The sequence below is a fragment of the Gossypium hirsutum genome, chromosome D01 (genome assembly GCF_007990345.1).
Source record: "Gossypium hirsutum isolate 1008001.06 chromosome D01, Gossypium_hirsutum_v2.1, whole genome shotgun sequence".
Taxonomy (NCBI): Eukaryota; Viridiplantae; Streptophyta; class Magnoliopsida; order Malvales; family Malvaceae; genus Gossypium; species Gossypium hirsutum.
The window spans coordinates 20,615,914-20,623,441 of record NC_053437.1 but is presented as its reverse complement, the minus strand read 5'-3'; the positions used below and the strand labels follow the sequence as shown (position 1 = coordinate 20,623,441).

General features: G+C 34.8%; 1 non-coding gene across 1 annotated transcript; it reads right to left on the bottom strand.

The window, feature by feature from the left end:
* Positions 1–6,430: 6,430 nt before the first annotated feature.
* LOC121214103 (small nucleolar RNA R71) lies at positions 6,431–6,537 on the bottom strand. Its single transcript, XR_005909690.1, has one exon. It is a non-coding gene; the product is annotated as a small nucleolar RNA R71 (small nucleolar RNA).
* Between the last annotated feature and the right edge of the window lie 991 nt (positions 6,538–7,528).

Sequence of the window (7,528 nt, the reverse complement as noted above, 5' to 3'; positions counted from 1 at the left end):
CTTTCGGAATCCTTTACTTAGTAAATATGCATTTTACTGATCGTTATTTACTAAGGATTTCTTAGCATTCGTGTGAGGTAACAGGGACGTGTTAGGTTTGAAACAATTTAATCACACAAATCTAAAAACTTTGCAGATAACAGAGCTTGGATAGAGTTGTTATGCAACCTACAATTCAATTGGGTTAGGATCTAAATTGAACATGCACATTTCAATTATGTGTCCATTAGTCGTCGTCTGGTTAGGACCACTCAGCTAATTCAGTGCATTTCAATAACGTATGAACAAAATACAGACTTGATTTTAATTGAAAACATGATCGATTGAGGCACAAACATTATAAGCATGAATCAAATAAATGTTATTTAATCAAAATAATCATCCTACATTAAATAAAATTAAGTTATCATTGCTGTAAACAAGAACAAAGAACACATAGCAAACATCTTTAAAATAAATTTAAAGAAAATAAAGATTAAACCCAATTCAGAGTGGCTGTCACCTAAGACTCTGAATGACGAGGATCCTTCGCTTCTTTGCATTGCTCCTTTGCTGATGGCTCTCTAAGGTGGTCGACCAAGGGTTCTTTACGAGCCTTAATTGCTAAAATTCTTATGCAAGGATGATAAAGGGGAAAGATAGCTAAAAGAGTTGAGAGAATGATGAATGAGTGAGAGATGATGGGATGAGGAAAGATTGAAAAAGTAAGAAATGAGCTCTTATTTATAGGTGAGATAAGGGAGCTAGTTTGCTAAAAATAGGAGTGTCCATCCTTTAAAACATCCTCCAAGAGTGGCCGGCCATGAATAGCAGAAAAGTGGCTGATTTTCCTTGATTTTTGGTCAATTTGAGTGCCACAACAACTTAGGACTAAGACTCGGTCATCAGCAAATCTTCGGGAAAATCTCTGATTTCTTTAACTCTTCAAAGACTTTGTATAATTAAACTAAAAAATGGTTTATGACATCCATGTGTAGCCAAAAATTGGGTTGACTTGGTCCCCAATTTGGACGGTTTTGCAATTAGAAGAAAATTCTCAAACCTGTCCAAAAATAGTAGGTAGTTTAAAGGACCTAATAATATAATTTAACCAATTTAATTAATCAATTTACTTAATTAATTAAAACCCAATTTATTAATGAAATACTAAAAATGAATTATTAAATATAAACTTATATTTTATTATTTAATTTAATCATGCATGTCACACTTTATAGCCTAAAATTATAATATGCTCAAATTAACATAAAATAAGCCATCTTATGCATGAAAACTATATAATAAAGTATAAAATCATATTTTAATAATTTCTACATCCTAATTTCATATTTTCGCATATTTCATTAATTTATTAAACAATTACTTGGTTTTAACAACAAATTTAAGTAAAAAGGTGATGAATTATGTAGGAAAAATCCTATATATGTTTCAGTTTACACACCCCCAAACTTAAATCATTACTCGTCTCGAGTAATGTTCATGCACAGTACAAGGTCTTGCTAAGGTAAATTTTGCTAAGAGTGTAAGTAGCATCAATCTTTGTCTCATAATCATGCATCAATAAATTCATGCTCATAGACCTTTTTTATTAACAAGTAACTCATATACAAACATTTTGAAAATTTTATTCTAAGTTTCAAGATATGTCAACATGAATCATAGTTTGCATGTATGTCCTAGCTATAGATAACATTTTTCATTCAACACAATGTCTCATCAATTAAGCAAAACAATCATAAGGCTTATTTATGATCTTCATATGTTGAACTTAATACTTCCTCTCCACTAATGTAGGTGACATAATCATCAAATCAATAGGTCTTTCATAAGGTTGTAATGGGGCTCGGTTAAAGGTGGGGATTTTAAGAGATGAGACATTTTGGTTTCAAAATCTTAACCTTTAACTTGTCTTGGATTTCTCGAAATTCAACCTTTTTCTTCAAGTGAGCCTGTGGAATTACCCCAAACTTATTTTGAACTCATACTTATACATTTTCTTTTTGGAGACTGAGTAAATTTTTCTTCACTCTTTCTTTGTCTTTATTTTTTTTAAGTATGAGCACATACGTCTTTGTGAAAATTTCCTCAAATGTTAATTCCCAAGACAACTTTAGTTAAGATAGGTGCACAAAATTAGGATAATTTTAAAAAGATGGTACTGGCTTATAATGTAGGTTTATTACAATGAACAGGCCTTTAAGCTCAAAATTATAGTTTCAAGGGTCTAATATCATAAGGTGGGCTTGAAAAGGCTCAAACGATCCAAAAAAAATGGTGTCTATATCATTTTAGATTTTTATGTCCCCTAGGATTTCGCCTCAAGAAAGTTACTAAGTCAATTCTAAAGATATAAACCTTCATGCATGTCTAATCTCAAGAGGAACTAAGTTTTCATGGCAAACATTACTTAAGACTAAGATCATAAAAACATTCCATTTTTCATAATAACATACAATCACTCAGATAAAATCATCATTCATGCTCGCATACAAGCTATCTTATTAAAAATAATTTCTCTAAACATTCATTTATTAATACATACTTATGAAAGAATGATTTGAAACATACTTGAAAATTTTAAAAATTTGAGCAATTTACCTTACCCCCTTTAAAAAGAAGCAATGTCCTCATTGCGAGAATAAAGTAATGAATGAAAACTAAACACTAGGTAAGGTTGTAAAGAAAGAGAGATGAGTCATTAAGACTGCTTAAATACCAAGTCTTTCCTAATAACCCAATCCTAGACATGTTCATTCCCATTGCCACATCACTTAATCTTTTTCTTTCTAAAGAAGTATTTATTCATGCTTGCTATGTTTTATTTTTCAAAAATTAAATCCTAATTACTAAAGAAATAAATTCCTAAAGACCTAAAAATAATTAAATAAATAACAATACAAGGATCCCCCCTTTTATTTTTCTGACTTATTCCCCTTGTCTTCTTTAGCTCCATCTTCGCTTGCATCGTCAATCTCTTCCGTCCATGTCTCAAAGATAGCATCTGGGAACTCAGAAACAAAAGTATTAGAGATATTCTTCAAATTATTTCAAATTGAATCATCTCTAATTTTTGCATATTTCCATTAAGTTTGTTGCTGATTGTGCTTAAATTTGCATATATCCATCAAAATTGACAACTCTGATTTCCTTTAAGTACTTGCAGAAGTCGGCATGGGAGTTGTATATTCAGGTTCAACACTTGCTTGACTGGTTCTTCTTCTGGCTCAACCCTAGGTTCAGGGTTTTCAGCTCCTTCAGCTGGTTGAGGACTATTTGGTTCCTTATCATATTCTTCTTCTTTAGTGTCTGTAACTGAATCAGCTTCAATTTCTGGTTTATTTGTTGACTCTTCGGTTTCTGGCTCGGTTGGTTCCTCTTGCTCACCTTGGTTCAACTCATGCACTCTTTCTACTAACCTTTCCAGATCATGACTTGTAATACACCCTTCGACATACTGCCCCTTCAGATTTGCTTGTGTTTTAACACGGACCCTTAAGCAAAGTGAAGTGATCAATGATGGAAAATAAGCACTTCCTTCTTTCTTTTAGCACAATCATGAATCTCCTTGAGGATAATTTTCCCAAAATTAATGGACTTTTCTATCAAAATTGTATATAACAAGAACATCTGTTCCATCAAGATGGTGGAACTGTGTGAGATAGGCATAAAATTGTAGTGAACAAAATAAAACCATACATTTGCTACTAGTTTTAACTATTCTCTTCGACAAGAATGGCTCACATACTTTCTTATAATCTACTGGGATCCCGGATTTGTCACAACATCAAGCACTTATTGAAGAAAATCCCAATTGATATTGCTCATCATAGGGTAGTACTCATCTTCTTCAACATCAAGTAAATTAAACAAATCATTGATGGACTTAAAAGTAAGAGGTACCTTTTTTTTCGAATAATGACTTCAGTAGCATCTTGCGTAGTCAAACTAGCATAGAATTGTCGAACTAATTCATCATTCGAAAGTGAACGAGCATCACAGTATCGTTCCCATTTGAGAGCATTGATTATATTTCTAATTGGCACAAGAACAACCATCACATCATTGCTCTTCAGATTAAAACCTTTTTCGGCATCATAGGTTGATGCTTGAAAATTAAATCAAATCTCTCTTTCACTTCTTGATCAACCACAGTCGGGTTTTCAAGAGTAGTATTTGATGATCTAGTTCTTTTGCGAGACATGGTACTTTCCCGAAAATTTGACAGAGTTTCTGCATAAGAGAGAAAAGAGAAATCGAAAAAGTTGGTATAACTTGCTACGGAAAAAATCTTGCGACAGTAAGGATGGTGCGGTGGCGATCTCTTTACGGCATCAATAGGGAATTTTGGCAAAAAGAATGAAAAGGACTAGGGTTTCTTTCGGGATTTGAGGTTGACGGCACAAAGAAGTGATTTAGGGATTTTTAGAGTAGAAGAAAATTGCTTTGAGGGATATGAAAATTAGTAGAATGAAGAGGGGTTTATATAGGGAAAAATTAGGGAAACATGTAGCAAAAATTTAGCTAGATTAAAGTTACTTGGGCGGCAAGTAATAGGTGTCACGGCAAGGCCTAATTTTTTTCCGTCCTTTTTATTGTCTTGGGCCTCAAACTCAGATTGTATCTTTAAAAAAAACTTATTAAAATTTAAACTAGACAAAATGAAACTTAAAAATTTTAATTAGAAAATTTCTTCTTAACAAATTACATTAAATTAATTCCCAGAAAAGGTTGGAGGGGTCACAGCGGTCCCGCTTAAGTTCCAATCTCCTTAGATAGAATTAATTAAATGTAATAAATTAAGAAAATAAGTTCTAATTAATTATTTATTTACACAATGAGGTCATGAAAAATTAAGGGTCTGCTAAGATGAGCGAGGATTCAATTCGCTCAACTTCACCATCCCAGTAGTGTTTGAGACGTTGACCATTAACTTTAAATGTACCTCCATAAATTTCATATAATTCAATAGCTTTGTAAGAATAAACTCGGTAGATGGTATAGGATCTTTTCTATCGAGATTTTAGCTTCCCAAGAAATAACTTCAGCCTTGAATTAAACAACAACACCTTCTGACCTTCTTTAAACTCACGAAGTTGTATATGAGTATCATGCCATCTCTTTGATCTTTCTTTACACATTTTGGCATTCTCATAGGAAAACAACCTCAGCTCTTCCAACTCATCCAGTTGTAAGATCCTTCTCTCACCGGCCTACTTTAGATCAAAATTTAACTGCTTCAAAGCCCAGTGAGTTTTATTCTCTAACTCTAATGGCAAATGACATGCCTTTCCAAAGACTAACCGATAAGGAGTTATTCCTAACGGAGTCTTAAATGTTGTTTGATAGGCCCATAATGCTCATCGAGCCTTCGAGACCAATCTTTTCTGTTAGGGCGTACTACGTTTTCAAGGATACCTTTGATTTCACAGTTCACTCTTTCAACTTGTCCATTAGACTGGGGGTGATAGGCAGTAGCAATCTTGTACTTCACATCATATTTATCAAGCAACCACTTAAGCCATTTGTTCACAAAGTGAGAACCTTCATCACTAATAATAGCTCTTGGTGTCCCAAATCGTGTAAACATATACTTATGAAGGAATCGCATGACTACCTTAGGATCTAACATCTGATCCAGAAAATGATCCTTCCGAGTGGCTTTGTTCAACTTTCTGTAATCAATATAGATTCTCCAATCGATAACAGTTCTCGTTAGAATTAACTCGTTATGCTTATTTTCAACAATCGTGATTTCACCTTTCTTCGCACACACTGTACCGGACTTACCCACGAACTATCTGAAATAGGATAGATGATTCCTGCATCTAACCATTTGATCACTTCCTTCCTCACAACTTCCTTCATAATAGGATTGAGCCTCATTTTCCCATCAATTCGAGCTCTTTCACCTTCTTTCAAAATGACTTTATGCATGCAAAAAGAAGGGTTTATACCTCGAATGTCAGCTATGGTCCAACCAATTACTTTCTTAAATTTTTTTAAAACAACAATCAGTTGTTCCTCTTGATTTTTCATTAGTTCTACTGAAATAATCACAGGCAAAGTAGAATAGTCATCTAAATAAACATATTTCAAATGGGAAGGAAGTACCTTTAATTTGAGTGTAGTTGGTTCTTCGATTGACAACTTGGGTTGCACAAATTCTCTGACTTCTAACTCCAACGGTTCAAACTGTGTGGATTGAATAAAATTTCTCGGATTGGCTTCCATCAAATCCATGTTGTTTTCACCTTCTTCAACCAAGATAGTCAGTGTGACTGAAGACGCATTGAGGCTGAAGTTGTTTCTGTACTCGTTGCGAGATCAAGCACGAGCATGGCTCAATTCATTGTCACCAAGTTTCATATTTACATGGCAAGAATTAGCAGAGAGATTTTTGATTAAGTATTTCCCGCCTAGCAAAAATGCTAAGTTGAGGAGTGAGATCACAACTTTTTAACAATTGGATGATGAGTCTTTGTATGAGGCTTAGGAGTGATTCAAGGAGTTACTTCGTAAGTGTCCTCATCGTGGGATTCCTCACTGTATTCAGTTGGAGACATTCTATAATGGTCTCAATGCACATACAAGATTGATTGTAGATGCTTCCGCGAATGGTGCAATTTTGTATATGCACATACAAGTCTTATAATGAGGCTTATGAGATCATTGAAAGGATCACGAGTAATAACTATCAATGGCCAACAAATCGAACAACTTCAGGAAGATGCGTAGCCAGAGTTCATAAAGTTGACTCTTTCACTTCGTATCAGCTCAGGTATCGTTTATTTCCTCTATGTTAAAACAGTTAACCGCTAATAGTACTAATAATTTTGTAGCTCAGCCACCAAGTCCGTTTTAAGTAGTTTCCTGTGTGTACTATAGGGAAGGTCATTCTTTTGAGAATTGTCCATCAAATCCCGAGTCAGTGTACTATGTGGGGAACCAATATCAAAATAAGAGTGGACAATGACTCCAGTCCAACTTCTACAATCCTTCATGGCATAATCATCCTAACTTTTCTTGGAGCAACCAAGGAAATGGACCGAATAATAACTTATTGCAGCAAAGACCCAACCAATCTCAAGGGTTTAATCAAGAAGCTTCAAAACCACCTCAAGCTGAGGCATCAAACAGTTTACATAAAGCATGGGCCTTCTCAACCAACTCATCAAAGACCTTGGCAGCCTGTGCTGCTAGATACAACTTAATCTCACGGTTCAGTCCAAACCTGAACCTCTTACAACGACTCACCTCGTGAGCCACCAAGTCAGACGCATACTAGCTCAAACATACAAACTCAGCTTCGGAGACAAAGTACCCTGGACTAAATCCATGAACTTGTGTCCTCTTGCCTCCAGACACCGCTCTTCCATAAACTTTCTTTGGAAAGACTCCAGGGAAAAGTCTCAAGTCACTCTCTCGGGTGTAGTACCACGCTCGACAATCATCCACCAACGAGAAGCCTCATCTACAAGCAACGACACGGCACATCCGAGCTTATCCTTATCAGAACAGCCCATCTAAC